The sequence below is a fragment of the Dasypus novemcinctus genome, chromosome 2, assembly GCF_030445035.2.
Source record: "Dasypus novemcinctus isolate mDasNov1 chromosome 2, mDasNov1.1.hap2, whole genome shotgun sequence".
Lineage (NCBI taxonomy): Eukaryota > Metazoa > Chordata > Mammalia > Cingulata > Dasypodidae > Dasypus > Dasypus novemcinctus.
In genome coordinates this window covers 142,994,374-143,010,444 of record NC_080674.1, presented here as the reverse complement: position 1 = coordinate 143,010,444, position 16,071 = coordinate 142,994,374, and the positions used below count along the sequence as shown (strand labels likewise).

Here is a 16,071-nt window from a genome sequence, read left to right as displayed (position 1 = left end):
GCATCTTGAATTAGGCAATGGATTCTTAGCTATGACACCAAAAGAAAAAAATATATAAACTGGACATTACCAAAATTAAACTTTTATGCTTCAAATGACACCATCAATAATGTGACAAGAACACCCATAAAATGGGTAAAAATTTTTGCAAATCATTTATCTGGTAAGGGACTTTTATCTAGAATATAAAAATAACTCATAACCCAAAAACAAAAAGACAAATAACCCGATTAAAAATGGGTTAATTATTTGAATAGACAATTCTCCAAGGAAGACACAAATGGCAAATAAGCACATGCTCAACATCTTAATCATTAGAGAAATGGAAATCCAGATTAGCCTGGTTTGGAGGCTGTTCATAAAAGAGAAGATGAAACTATTAATTGGTTGCTACTCCAAGCTCTTTAGATTTGAGCACTTCCTACTCTTCAGACTTTTTGTGGGTTTTTTTTCCCCCAGCAATACTGGTATTCTTCATTAGGATCACCACTGTCATGGGACAGATGCCCCCTCAGACTGGAGTGATTTATAATAACTGGTTTTCTGTCTGACTTTTCAAAATCCATATCTCTCACCAACTTGGACTTAGTGGTTATGGGATCTTCAACTCCATTTAGACCCACATCAGTGACTGCTTCTTCTTAATCATATCTGCTGTGATCAAATTTGGAAAGATTGCAGTGGATACCACAGTATCTGCAAGAATTGTATGTTTTTTCAACTATTTTTTGGGAATGTAGCCATGAGATATTGTAACAATGGCATCACCCCTAGGACGTTGATGTGCCCTGTCTGTGTGTACTATCATTGCAATGGTCATTCCAGCATTCTTTGACCTTCCAGCCACAGCCACATTCTTCCTTAGGGTTGGAATTCCAGTTTGCTTAATTATTTCCCACACACTCCATGGGGTAGCTGGAAGCATGGAATGATGGTCCAAACACATTAGTCCTACAATAATTACATGAAAGTCAACAACATCCTTGCCAGGAGAACAGCATTGCAGATTTTTCTTTCATTAGTGTGCTCTGGAAGAGGCAGCTGAACAAGGAGGCCAACTTCATCATCATCATCATTTAGTTTATTGATTAAATTAAACAATTCTTCCTCTGAATTCTAAGCTAGTTTCAAGAATGCTTTACTGATGATTCCTAACTGCTGAGAAGTGGAAAGGGCGATGGCAGGAGTGGCAGCTCTGCGTGGGCCAGAGCAGCCTGGTGGCCAGCATGGACACAAGAGAGTACGTAGCTATGGCTGGTGTCAGTGCCTGCCTTGGGTGCATACTTACACATTTGCACATATGCAGGCATGCACTCACATATACATACATAAGTCATGAGTTTAGACCAATACATCCCCATACAGTTCTTTCTTGCCTTCCTCCCTCCTATATTTCTATTTCCCTTCTTTCACAGTAAGGACCATGGCTCCTAACAATTTCAATACATTTACTCATTTGCTAAATCCTATGGTACCTACAAAAGTGTTTCATAGTTGATTTTCCTATATAAAAAATACTCAATAAAAATAATTCAGGATTTGTTTTTATTTCTTCCCTTACACTGTACTCTGATGCAGACTGAGACATCAAATACCATGTTTACAAATTACTTGGATACTTCTTCCAACCCCATACCCCACCCCCACCTCTTCAGCAGGATTAAGATTTTCATTTGAAATATGGTTGGGTTCATTGATTTTAATTTGCTTTCAGTTTTAGGAATTTTTCCCCTACCCATTCTTTTCCCCCCCATATAATAACTTTATGTATAGAGAAGTTTTAGATTGCATAAAAGTTACATAGAAAGTATAGGGGATTTCCATATCCCTCACTACCTCCCTCTCCCACATTTTCCCCTATCAATAACATCTTACATCATTGTGGTACTTTTGTTACTTGAGGATCAAATATTGAAGCTTTGCTAGTAGCCAAAATTATAGTTTACATTTGCTTTACGCTTTTCCCTGTACAGTTTTACAGCATTTGACAAAATGTATAATGACCTGTATCCATCATTGCAATATCATGCAAAACAACTCCAATGCCCTAAAAATGCCCTATGTTCCACCTATTCTTCCCTCCCCCTCCCCATAGAACCTCTGGCAACCACTATCTTTATATCAGTATTACAAGTTCTTCCATTGCAACAATAATAATGTCTACTTTGGTCCATGATTGTATTTCCCCTTTATGTTTGTACATTCCTCATTCTTGAGGATTTGGGATGGTGATACCTGCTCTGCTTCAGATTGAGAAGGGTGTTAGATCTTATGGGGGCAGATGGAAGGAACTATTTTACTTGCAGTTGTATATATTCTTTGTTTTTTGGAATAGGGGTTGTTCATCATCATCATTTTGTTAATTGTCCTGGGTGACTCCAATGAACTAGAGGGTAGGTGTTGGCCACAACTCTGCTGAGATTCAGCGCTCAACCGGCATACGAACAAACTGAAGATTTAAATCTCTGGATATATATTTAATGGGTATAGTGCTAATTGTAAGTTCAGATAGAAGAGGTAGAAGAATCATATGTAGGGAAATCATAAATAAGTCTAATTCTGTTACATTGGGGAAATAGTTTATCATATATTCCAAGGTAAGACCCACTGACAGGGTGCTCATTTCATGGGGTGTGTGCCTTGCCTACTGGATTTCCCTAGAGCCCTGAGGAGCACCAGTTTCTGATTTGTTTACTGTGGCAGTTAGTGAGATCTCCCGGAGACATACATAAACGTAACCTCTGAAATGCCCTCCTGACTCACTTTGAAATCTGTTAGCCATAAAAACTCTTTTGTAGTTAATATTTCCTCCTTTTGGTCAAGATCTTTTCCCAAATGCATTGTTGGTTGGTGTTTGATATTAATCCCTCCATCCAGGAAGGCTCATCCCTGGGAGTCACATCCCACGCCTGAGGGAAGGTAGTATGTTTATGTCCTGAGTTTGGCTTAGAGAGAGGCCACATTTGAATAACAAGGAGGTTTTCAGGAGGTAACTCACAGGCCATAGTTATTATGAAGCTGTTTCAGTATTACAAGAATAAGGTTCATAAGTACAAGCATTAATATTTTAGGCTTAGCATATTGGTCTGTTTGCCTGTTATTAGGCACTGCCTATGTACTCTACAGATTCTTGCCTCTTTATTTGAGAATGCAGCAGGACTCTCCAGAATGGGAGTTTAATATGTTGTTGGTTATTGTGTGGTCTCTACCCACTGAAATAGCACCCTGCAATTTTATATTTGAATATATAGAATATTAACATGCTTCCAAAAGCCAAAACTGTAAAAGAGAAAGTATATTCAGATAAGTGTCACTCTCTTACATATTCATTTTGCCCTGTTCCCTCCTCACCCCTCATAGGTAAATTTCTTCATTGTTTTATGGTTTATCCCCCTTGTGTTTTTATTTGTAAAGATAAGCAGATATATGTATGTTTTCTTATTTTCTTTCCTTTCTTCCTAACACAAATGTAGCATGCTATTTATGCTCATTTGCATTTTTTGTCACTTAACAATTCTCCTGGAAATTGCTCCATATTGGTTCATAAAAATCTTCATCATTCATTTTTTTAATCAGTTTTTTTTTCATATTGTGTGCTTGCTGTTTTTGCTCATTGTCTGCTCATTGGTTTTGCTTGTTATTTCTTTGGTTTTCTTTAGAAGGCACCGGGAACTGAACTTGGAACCTCCCATGTGGGAGGCGGGTGCTCAATAGATCGAACCACTTCCACTCTCCATCATTCATTTTTACAGTACAGAGTATTTCACTGTATATGTGTATCATAGATAGTGCATCCAACCAATCTCTATGCTTGGACATTTTCTGTTGCCAATATTTTGCAATTACAAATAATGTAGAAATATATGACCTTGTGTGCACGTATTTTTGTATCATTGGAGGTATATCTTCAGGCTAAATTCTAAAAGCAGAAGTATTTGCACAAGAGTAAATGCAGAGTAGTGTCTTAATTTGCCAGGTAGCTTGACAAATACTACACAATAGTTTGGCACAAACCCAGGAATTTATTGGCTCACAGGTTTGAGGCTAGAATAAGTCCAAAATCAAGATATCAAAAAGACATGTTGGAGTCCTGGAATCTGTACAGTCTAGTGCTGGCTGCCCTCAATCTTTGGGGTGCTTTGACTTGTATCTCCGCTTCCTTTCATCACATGGTGATGTCTTCTTTCTCTTCTCTGTCCCCACTGACTTCTGGTTTTTCCCTATGGCCTTCTCCTTATTAGGTCTCCAGTTATCTGGAGTTTGCCACAACTTAACTAAAAATAACATCTTCAAAATGTCCTACTTACAATGGATTCACATCCACAGGGATGTCGTTTAAGATTAAGAACATGTCTAAATTGGGGTATAGAATTCAACCTACCAGTTAGTTTTATTAAATATTGTCACATTCCCCTTCATAGCATTGTACCGTTTTGCAGTGCTGTCAAGTAATATCTGAGAGCCTCTTTCCTTACAGCTTTGCTTGTTCTTTTTGATGCACCCTGTTAAGTGAATTTTCAAGATTTTGAGCTTTTGCCAATTCAATAAATATGAAATGGTATTTCACTTACTGTATTTCTCTTATTGTGAGTGAAGATGAATAACATCTTCTCCTCTCATAGGTGGCATTTTTATATCTCTTCTTGTTAAATTGTTCATATTTTAAAGCATTTTTCTATGGAAATTTTGGTAGTTTTCCCTCAATTTTCAAAAATTCTTTATGTTAGGGATAATAGCTTTTCTCTGTGCCATACAGTGCAAATACTTTCTTCAGTCATTTGTCTTTTGACTTTGCTTATGGTGGGATTTTTTTGTTTGTTTGTTTTTTACCATGCAAAAGTTTTCCTTTAGTTTTCATTTTTAACATAGTAAAAGGAGGAGTTTTACACCCTTTTTAGATAGTTGTGGATATTGTTCTTTGATCCTACACCCAAACTTAACAAGAGGTAGTTCCTTAGAAGTTAATAATTATATGGACTCTGAAAATATATCACTGAACCTTTTGTACTCTGTGCCATGAAAATCTATTAGTTTATCTTGCACTTTGAATGGGTATTTTACCTGAGCATGATGTTGTAACATCATACATGGATCATTTGGAAAATATTGGTTCATTGAGTTATGCAGATATTCAATATTCCTTATATAGTAACAAAAAAAATCATCCTAATACTATCACCTATCTCATCAGAAAAGTCTTCAAGTACTAGGAAGCTGTCAAGCTCATGGTGACATATAAGTTCTCCAAAATTCAAATTTTAATTTTTCATTAAGGATATTCTAATACTTAACTGAAACTAGCTAGGTTTTTGTTGTTGTTTTTTGTGTGTCTGTTTGTTTTTTTGTGTGTAGTGTGCATGTGTATGTGTGCACCCGCAAGTGTGTTGGGGTGAAGAATCCCATGACCGCTAGTACTGTTTGGGACCTCTACCACAAATTGTGTTAAGATACCAATGTTTTACCTGCCAGTGCTTTGTGTCATCAGTACAAATGTGAATACAGTGAAAAAGGCAAATAAGGCCTTAGTATTATCATGAAATAGTTTTGACCCCACAGACCGCTGGAAGGGTCTTAGCCCCCACCCCCACCCCCCATCTCCCTCTTGGTTTATGGACCACACTTTAACCACTACAGCTCTACAGGTAGCCTAAATCCTTCAAGCTGTTTCCAGTCCAGCTCTAACCTCAGGAAAAAAAGAGCATATTTAAATCTCTAAAAGAAAGGCCAGTTGACCAGGAAAGAGGTAGCTCAGCCCCTCCCCCTCCCAAACACCCTGGGGTGGGGGTTTCTCTTGGCCCTTTTGTTATTCCTCATTATAGGTAAGTATTCCCTTTACCAAATGCGGAACTTCCTTTAGAGCAGGGTTGACTACAGATTAGGAGGTGTTAACTGCTTAACAAAGACTGAGGGGTTGTTGAAAACAAGAAGAGGTGTCCGAAGTTGTTGCCAATTGCAGATCAAAGAAAGAGGACGTCTCTCTGAGGTAATTAGGTAAGGAAGGGCTTAGATGCAAAGAAATGACAGATACATCTGTTACATGGGATAAAGCACAACAGTTTGTGGGAGCAGAGATGGTGGAGAAGAACAAGAGGTTTACAAGAGGCTATCATTCCTGGGATTCTTCTCACTTCCACCTTCCTGTGCCACACATGCACTCCCCTCTCAGCCTGATGTGTTTACCATGGTCAAGATAAGTCCAGGGAAACTGTGACAGATTTTTAATATTCTATGCATAAAATACTTCTGTTGTATAACAAAGCAGTATGGTTGCCTTGTGGAAAATCACTTTTGATTTTGACTTGCATGATTGACCTGCGAGCTGAAGCAGCTGCTTTTATTTCAGGGAACACCATTTTCACTTGAAAGAGCAACTAATTGCAGGGCTATATTATAACTTTCATAGACCTGTGGCACTTTTGCCTTCATAGGTCCCCTCCTCATAGAATAGACAAGAAAATTTTATTTTACAACTGTGTTTGTATTAAGACAATCTAAAATAACTAACTTTCATTTTGTTCTTCTTCTGAATTTAAAAGAAATTAAAACTTTTTTTGTGGGGCTCTAAAAGTACTGTCAGCCTCGTCACCACATAATGGATAACTTGACCCTGGCAGACAAACCATGGCTATTCAGACTTGGTGTACAGGGCTGAGTTCTCCGGCAGGCGCATTTTAAATATATAACACTAATATCTTGTCTTTATCCCAATGAGGTCATTTTTATGGAGGAAAGGGCCCACAAAGGCAAAAGTGCCACTGCCCATGAAAGTCAGAATGTGCCCCTGTGGAAGACATTTTCTTGGAAATGAAGAAAGTGAACTTGTCACTTCAAGGAAAATTACTGTGACACTATGCCTCCAATGATAAATTTGAGCTTTCGAGCAAATAATATAATTTTGGGAAACTCATGTCTGTCACCGTGAGCTTGACAGTTTCGCAATACTTAAATACTTTCTGATGAGATCGCTGGTCATATTAACGGATGTGATTTTCTATGATTATAAAGTGAAATGTGTCAACATTTGGAAGATCTGTATAACTCAGATCAATATATGATGTTACAGAATCATGCTCGGTTAAAAGAATTATTCAAAACATATGATAAACCAATGGATTTTAATATAACTGAGCTCAAAAAGTTTATTGATTGGTTTCAGACTCTACATTGCTACTAACCTTTATGAAACCTTTGGTTCTTGAATTTTTGGTATGGTATCAAAGAAGAATCTCCCTAATTATCTGAAAAGGTTATCAAAATCTTCTATCCTTTCCCAAATACATACCTGTGTAAGGCTGGATTTTCTTCATATACTTCAACCAAAACAACCTAGAACAACTAATTGCATACACAAGGAGATATGAGAATTTGTCTTCTATTAAGTCAGATATTAAAGAGATGTATATAATTGTAAAGCAATGCAAATCTACTCACTAAGTTTTTACTGGAAAAGTTATTTTTCTGAAAGATACATTATTTATGTTAACATGTAACTGGCCCACATGTTAATATTTTTAAAATAATAAATTAATACGTATTAAAATATCCTCTCAGGGAGCAGATGTGGCTCAAGCTGTTGGGCGTCCACTCATACACGGGAGGTCCTGGGTTCAGTTCTCAGCGCCTCCTAAAGAAAATGAGTAGAGAAAACGAGCAGACAGACAAGGGAGCCATCTCGGGGTGGGAGTGGAACTGCCCCTCAGTTTTAATTTCTAATAGGACATACATTGATAGATATAACTCACATACACAAAAGCTCTTTGGGGTCCTCAATTATTTTCAAAAGGATAAAGGGGTCTGTATCCAGAAAGCTTAAGAACTGCTATTGTAGAAGAATAACTAGTAAAATATTCACAAAGGACCATTAAGTTTTAAAAGCAGTAAATCTTGCAGGAACCCATATATGTTTAATACCAAAAACATATGGACATAAAGGTACAAGGGAAGCAGTGGTTCTCACCTACTGTGTGATTAGGAAGACTTTTATTTTTCAGAATTTTCCAAATTTTCTGTGGAGAGCACAAGTATATTTTGCAATTGGGAAGAAAAAAACTAAAAAAAAAAAAGCTGCCAAAACCCCATGAACCAGACTGGGAGTAGGCAGGACACTGAGGGTGGAGGAAGGCAGGCAAAGTCCAAGAGGAGAGAATAGTGAGAGAAAAGGTGGAACCTTCTGGAGACAGGTGGGAACAAGGCTGCTGTGGTAAAAAAAAAAAATCCAGGTGACAATTTTCCTTGCATGTCTGTAAGAATGGCACCCAGCAGAGGGACTTCCGGGGAGAATGAGCACCGAGACCAGCTCTTGCATGAGTGCAGTCTCTCATCCCACAGCAGTGGTGAGTGCCTGAGTGGAGACAAAAGATATTCTCTTAAAGAGGGAGGAGATGGGTGCTGGGCACAGAGGAAGCCTAGACCTCCAAAGGCCTCTCTTCCAGGTTAGACCACCAGGGCTCAGTGCCATGTGGACCTGGGTGTGGACTCCAGCTCCAGCCTATTCTGTGTGACCTTGGGCAGATGCCTTGGCTTCCGAAATCTAATGTCCTCATCTGTAAAATAGAAATAGTCATGTCCTGGAAACTACCTGCCTGCTGGGGCTGTTGTGAGGGTGAAATGACATGATGTTTGTGACCTGGCACATGATGAGTGCCAATGAGACGGAGACCCCCCCCCCCCAAAAAAAATGGTTTTAAAAGTATTACCCACTTCCAAGACACCAAAGAAATCAACTGAGTCAGAAACCAATGCGGGGGTGGAGGTCAAAGCTTTACTTCCTGGTCCCACGGGTTATAGATTTGTATCTATTGGAAATCACCCTCTGCATTCAGCCTTGCCCATCTCTGAGGCCCTGGGGACCTGGGAAGCCTGCCCACTCCCGGGGCGGCAGCAAGCTGCACAAGTTTCTCATACCCTCACAGGACTGGTCTTCCCTGCAGCCCAGCTGTTTTCATGATAGAGTTTCCAGGATCGGCTTATACTTTGGACCAGGGCCTGGGCAGTGTCAGCAACACACATAGGGATCTCTCCCTGGAAAAGAGCCTGGCATGGGCCTGGCACACAGCAAGAGCTCAGCAAAAGTTTGTTGTGTGTGTCTAGCATCCTCCCTACTTGCTGTGGCCCACAGAAACCTCATCTGGGGCCCCCTGCAGAGTCAAAGGTGCCTGCCCTAAAGGCCCAGGAAGAACAGACTGTCAAGGGCATCTCTACGACTTCCCTACTACCCCTTCCCAGTTTTCCTTGGGAATCTCACACATCCTTGAGGCTTTGTTTGGGGACCTGAAGCATCATCATTTCTACAGCCTTATCTCCTGTTTCTCTTCCTCTCACGTATTTCACTCCAGCCTCACACTCAATACTCCTTGATGCTTTGGGGCATGCTCCTGACCTTGCACTTGCTCTTTTCACGCTTGGAACACTCCTCTCCCAGACAGCACACGCCCTCAATTCCTTCAGGGTTTTGCCTAAATGTTACCTTGTCAGGGAGGCCTTCTTTGAAATTCAAACCCACCCCCTACCTCACACTCATATCCCTGTTCCCTGCTTTACTTTTCTCACAGCATTTACACCATCTGACTCAGTCTTTTGTCTCTTGCTTTTCTTTCTCCATTAGACTGCAAACTCCAGGAGGTTGGGGATTTTTTTTTTTTACCTGTTCTCTTCACTGCTTCATCCCCTCAGTAGGTATATGGCACACATTACTAAGTACTTATTAACTGAATTAATGAATGCATGAACGGCCTGTATTGGAGACTGGTTTGCAAACTTTTAAAGTGCGGTGCAGAGCATCCGGATGAGGGGAAAGAGGTTAGGGCTCCTGCTGAAAATTCAGAGGCAGCCTGAGGGCCTTGATGAAGACCATAACCCCCAGCAGCGCACAGCTGGTCTAGTTCCTTTAAACCTCACTCCAACCCTGAGGGGTTTGTATTATTATCCAAATTGGGTCCACACCTGGAAGGGTGGGCCTGTTGCTTTCCTCTCTACGCTCTGTGGTGGTGCTGGTTGGAGCAGAGGATCCTATTTAAGTACCTGGGGTGGGACACTAATGCCTTGGGGTGAACAACCAATTTAGCAAGACCTGGAAGAGTTTCGTGGAAGCCCCTCGTCCTTCTGCTTGACTGCAGTATTTAAAAATGTGCGATGACAAGGAATCATTATTTATCGTAGTAAATCTCAACTTCGCCCCATAGCGAACGTTTGCTGAATCGAAGTAGCTAACCGCTTTGATGAGCACAACCGGTCCGGACTACTGCGGATGACTGCGAAGAATTCCGGGGGAGCTGGGTGCGCCGCATGGGGCAGACCAGGGTCAGCTAGTGTCTTACACGGAAGGACTGCGGGGGCGTTGAGGTGCGCGGGAGGTTTCCATTCGGTTGGGGAAGGGAAAGCGCTCGCAGGTAGCAGCAATTGTGCCGTCCTCCCGGTGAATGAGAAGGTTCCTAGGGATGAGCGGCAAAAGTCTCGTGTTCAAGGCCAGGCACGTAGTAGGCTCATTTCAGTGTTACTCGAGACTAAGAGGCTGGCACAGGTCCTGGCAAAGCGTTTCTGGGCGGGGGGTGGGGGTGGGGGTGCGGCCCATTCCAAGGACTTAGCTCAAGGAGCGCACCGGTGCTTCATTCGGGGACACACCGAGCGACGTCCAGTGGGCAGAGCGCGGAAGGCACTCGCGGGTGCGGCCGCCGGGTTGGGGTCAAGGCCGGGGCGCCCAGGTGGGGCGGGGAGGGTGGCCGGACGCGCGGGGACAGGATGGGATGTGACGAGCGGCGCGCTATGCATTGTGGGAATCCCGGGGCTACTGGTTCCAGTTCACTCGGCAGCGGTGCCGGGCGGAGGGGGCGAGCGCGGGGTGCGCGGGCGGGAAGCGAGGAGGCAGGCGGGCTGGCCAGCGAGGAGAGCGGATAGAAAAGGCGCGAGCGGCCGAGAGAGCACAGGCCGAGACACCTTATCGCTGTTTCTGCTGCCGCTGAGCCGCCCCGTAAGTGCCGCGCGAGGCCCCTCCGCGCGCGCCTCGTCCCCGCAGCTCGGGTGCAGCCGCCGCGCACCTTTCTGTCGCGGTGTTTGGGAGCGGCCCGGCCTGGCGGGCACCAGGGCGGCGCTCGGTGGACTCCAGCCGCTTGGCTTGGCGCGGCCGGGCCTCTCGCGCGCCCGGCACCCTCCTAGGCCCTGCTTGGGCCGCGCGGGATTCCCTTTGGTTTTGTTCAGAAAGCAAACCCGGAAGCCAACTTCTCTCACAAACGCGTTCTCCGGCTGGCGCCTTAGCGCTTTTGTGGGAGGCGGACAGTTCTGGCCTTTCCTCGCGTGGACCCTCCCTGCCCCAGGCGGACCGACAGGCTGGGCGGGAAGAGGCCCCGCGGCACTGGCGGGCCACCCTGGGCCTGGGCGCCCGGGAGCTGTTGTGCGCCGAATTGTACTTGGTGAAGTGCCCGCCGGCCAGTGAGTTGGCGTTCCCGGCACAATAACTCGGGCCCGAGCCCCAGGGGGCCGTGGTGGAGGCGTCTGGCTCAGTATCTGCTGGGGTGTGTGGGGGGAGGGGATACTCGCGGGACTGAAGCCAGGCTGGGGCGGGGCGGGATGGGGGCTTGTTTGTATGGGGACTGGCAGGAGAGGGGCCACGAGAACCCCCGTTGCGCTAGCTAGTGTCCCGATGGGCCTTTTGTTCGCTGTGTGGTTGGAAGGTTTTTTTTTTGTTGTTGTTGTTGCTTTTAAAAGGTGTCTCGGGAAGGCTGTAGGTTCCCTGGAGCCCTTCCTCCTCCTGGAGAAGGCCAGGAGGGAAGAGACTCGCTGGGGGGAGGGTGGAGTGGGGAGGTGAGTTAGCAGGATACTGCCTGCTGGGTCACCTGACAACAGGTGTGCGACATGGCGCGGGCCACCCCCACTCCTGCAGAGACCACAGATCATTAAAGGAGCTTGTCAGTAGATTTCTTTTAAGGTTCTCTTAGACAAGATGCTAGGAAAACTATTTCAGAGTTTAAAAGTAAGAGAGTTCCTTACAAACAGCTGAGACAATTACAATTACCATGTGATCCTTGTAAGATTTTTAATGATCCAATAAACAGCATGTAAGAATAGACAATAAAAGGGGTACTCCTGCTAGCTTCCCTCTTTTCACACCTTTGTGCTTTGAGGTTTTACTTTTAAAGAGGGAGGGAAGTGCTTTCTTCCAAGACTCCTTGCTCCAGGGACTTTTGAACACCTTTAGGTTTGAGTGGGAGACTCAAGTTGTAAATGAGGTGGAATCCACCAACTGTAGGCCGTCTTTATTTAATAGCATCAGAGGTGTTATTAACTCTGGAATGGACACTTTATACCTTCAACTGCAGTGAGTACCCCGTGTGCACATCTTACCACAGCTGGGCAGCAGCTCAATCTTGCACAAAACTTTCTCTGATAAGGATCAATATGTTTTAAATGTATTTTTTTTCCTTAAGGAAAAAAAAATCCCTCAAGACTTTAACCTACCCCCACAACCCCAGTCTTTGCTTTTATTTTTAATGTTATCTTTGTTAATGCTGATTCCTGGATACCAGTAATGAGGAGGAGTGGGTGGAGAGGTATGTGAAAACTCATGAGGCAGGCATGGCTCAGATTTTAGTCAACTTTGAGAATTGCCTGGAACACCACACATGACATTCTAATACACAACTGTAAGTCACTGGCTTGGTTCATACCAAACGGGCCAGGGTCAGGTGGTGGTGCATCTCAGGCTGCCGTTTTTTCTAATCCTGGAGACAGCAGAACTCCTGGGAGAGCCATTCATCTCTTCCCTGTAGAGTGGCTCTGAGAACATCTATTCTAGGATCTGCCCCTAATACCTCCAGAGCTAACGTTGCTCCAAGTCAGTTAAAGGATATTTATTTAAATAAACAAAGGACAAACTGAAAACCCTAACTGACAAAACCTAGGAAGTGTGTGTGTGTGGTCTTCCTCAGAATTGTAGCAGTCTCTCCTCCTTGTTCAAATGTTCCCCAAGGATTAGTATTGGCCTTTTAAGAGCCCCATTCCTGGAACCTAGGCTGAGAAATGGTAAGGGGGGCCCAGACCTGTCCTATGGGTTCCTCCCCATTTTCTGTAGATTTAGAGATACGTTGGGCCGCGCCTCAGCTCCTTTGAGTGATCCCGGGGGTGTCAGCTCTTTATTCCAAAGAGTTGTATAGCTTGTTTGCTTGGATCAAGCCTGCCAGATTCATGTCTTGCATTCTTCCATTACATACTTCGCAGAATCATCTCTGGATTAGGCACTGGGACACAGCCATGATCAAGAGAAACCCAGTTCTCACCCTCAAGAAGCTGACTTTTGGAGAAGACAGGCAAAGAGCTATTGTGAGGTCAGAGGAGTGCAGGAACTCATAGTGGAGAGGGACCCCTTACTTGACATGGAAAGGCCAAATAGGACTTGTCTGGCCAAAGGAGAGCAGGTGGGGACAAGTGTTTGAGGTCTAAGAAACCATATGCACAGGGTCTTAGAAGAATGAGACTCAAGGTCATCCAGGGATTGAGTCATGTAGATCAGGATGACTGGATCCTGGTAGGGAATTAGGTGAGGCTAGAGGGGCAATTGGGCCAGATCACAAAGAATCCTGATCAGAACCACACTGTGAGGGATTTATCGTTTATCCTAAGAGCAATGAGGAACCATTGAAGGGAGCAGGAGCAGATGTAATCAGGTGTTCTTTTTTTTTTTAATTAGAGAACTTGTGAGCTTACAAAACAGTCATGCATAATGTGCAGAATTTTCATAATTGGGGTTTCTTTTTATTTTTACTGGGAGCCTTTTCATCTAGGTAACAAATATTAAGTGGCTTCTAAAGACCAGGCACAAGGTCAAATCTGGTCAGAGTCCTGCTCTCCCGAAACTTAGATTTTTAACTTTCCTTTTGATGGCCTTCCATTGAACTGGCTAACCTATGTTCTGAGTTTGGCATAGCCTCTAAAAGGGAGAAGCAATGTGAAGGAAAGTTTCCTTGCGAAGCAGGCAGAAAACACCTTGCTATGAAATATAGTGCCAGTTCCTTTTAGTGTAGCTCAGAAAGCATACCATAAAGTGGGTTTGCTGAAGTGAAATTTTAATCCCATACTACATCCCCACAAACTGCTTCCTGCTTGTAGTGGATAACACTCTTATTTGTTTTTTAAAGATTTATTTTTATTTCTGTCTGCTCTCTGTGTCCATTTGCTGTGTGTTCTCCTGTGTCCGCTTGTATTCTTATCAGTGGCACTGGGAATCTGTGTTTCTTTTTGTTGCGTCATCTTGCTGCGTCAGCTTGCCATGTGTGCAGCCCCACTCCTGGGCAGGCTGCACTTTTGTCGCATGGGGCGGCTCTCCTGAGGGAGTGCACTCCTTGCACATGGGGCTCCCCTACGCAGGGGACACTTCTGTATGGCACAGCACTCCTTGTGCACATTAGTACTGTGCATGGGCCAGCTTCACCACACAGGTCAGGAGGCCCTGGCTTTGAACCTTGGACCTCCCATGTGGTAGGTGGATGCTCTGTCCCTTGAGCCAAATTTGCTTCCCTCTTATTTGTTTTTTTTCCCCCCTGCCACTAAAAACCTAACACATGAAGAAGATAAATCTGCTGAAACAAAATGCATAGTTGAGGGTTTATTTACTATCTCAATATATTCGTCTCCTCAGTCTGTTTGCAAACCACTGGTCCACTGAGAGCAGACTGTAGATTCCTTAATCATCTGGCTCACTTTATAAAATGTAGTGTTTTTATGAATGGAAAAAGAGGTTTTTCCCTGATTGGCTAGAAGTTAAGAGCAGGTCTCTGTTCTAAGCCAATCAGAGCATGGCTCGTGAACCCCAGCTCTGTGAGTGATTGTTGTGTAGTATATCCACCTGCCTTTGGGGACATGACAGCAGTCACACCATTAATCATTTGATGTGATAGGAGTAAACAGAAGAAAATCCTGTTAACAGGATTAATGTCCTTTGTTTCAAAATGAAGTATCTCGGGTTTGCCTTTGTGATTGGAGTTGATGGGAAGGTGACAAATGCATGTGGATACATGGACATTTATCCAGCTACAGGGAAGGGAACAGGCAGTCTTCCCTAGTCAACAGTGATTTGAGTTCTGATAGCTCAGATTCTTCTACTTTGTGTACATGAGATAGGGCTGTTTGACCAGCAGCTCCCAAGCAGTTTTAATCAGTATTTTGTTCGGGATCAAATACATGCATACATTGATTAGATAATCAGAGACTTCAAGATTGACCACCCAGTGGTTTTGTGAGTGCCCAGATTAGTTAAGGGGTTTCTATGGCTGCAGCTTTAACAGGGGCCAGTCCCTTATTGGTATAAGGTAGGTATTTTCCTTTGGTTTGTGTTTCTGAAGAGGTCTTGTGGCAAGGGGAAAGATCGCTGGAACCATTGGATTGTTATGGAGTCAATACCTCTGAGTGATTCATGCCCCAGTTATTAGGGCATTAGGGATGTTCCCTTCCCGGGAATCCCCAGCATGGCTCCACAAGCTCTCTGAATTTTGGAGGCCCGGGCTCCCACAGGGACTTCGCCACATGTACATGAACAACCCCCGAGGAGGTCCCTAATTGGGCATTACACTTGCCACACTATGAGTCTTGTGGCCTTCGGAAACATTGCCTTCCTCTTTGTCAAGGGAACCCCATCCACTGTAAATGCCTGTTAATCAACCACAATCCAGCCAGCATTTGAGGACCTCCCAGGCACCAGGCAGGGTGGTGGGTGCTTGGAGAGACAGTGGTGAGCAGAGCAAACTCGTTGGTCCCTTCAAGACAGAGACATAAACAGACAGATGACAGAATACAACAGGTGCTAAGACTTTAGAATTTATATATAAATTAAAGCTAGTGTGGCAGTCAGGTTTGGAAGGAAGAGCTGGAAACTGCATTTGCAGAATACATAAAACTGAGAAAAGTGATTAAACATATTAAAGTATAGGGGAAGGCTGAGGGAGACTATAAGAGATTTTTGGTGGGGTCCAGGGCCCACAATAGACAGGTCCCTTCAGGGAACTGTGAGCAATTCAGCCTGATAGAGCCCTGGTTCCTGGAAGTAGGGATAGCTGGGCTGGAGGAGAGTGGGGCCTTGTATGCAAT

The 16,071-nt window shown here is 43.8% G+C and overlaps 1 protein-coding gene and 1 pseudogene across 4 annotated transcripts in view; one reads left to right on the top strand and one right to left on the bottom strand.

Annotated features, from left to right (window-relative positions):
• Positions 1-421: 421 nt before the first annotated feature.
• LOC101416980 (bifunctional methylenetetrahydrofolate dehydrogenase/cyclohydrolase, mitochondrial pseudogene) lies at positions 422-1,598 on the bottom strand (annotated as a pseudogene).
• Positions 1,599-10,763: 9,165 nt separating this feature from the next.
• Positions 10,764-16,071, top strand: part of MACROH2A1 (macroH2A.1 histone) — an 82,657-nt gene continuing 77,349 nt past the window's right edge. For 3 of the 4 annotated variants that reach the window (XM_058279094.1, XM_058279089.2, XM_058279086.2), the window contains exon 1: positions 10,769-10,966. The gene's annotated coding sequence lies outside the window, so the exon portion shown is untranslated. Of the gene's footprint in view, positions 10,967-16,071 lie in introns of all 4 variants that reach the window. The other variant, XM_058279087.2, reaches the window with a different exon arrangement.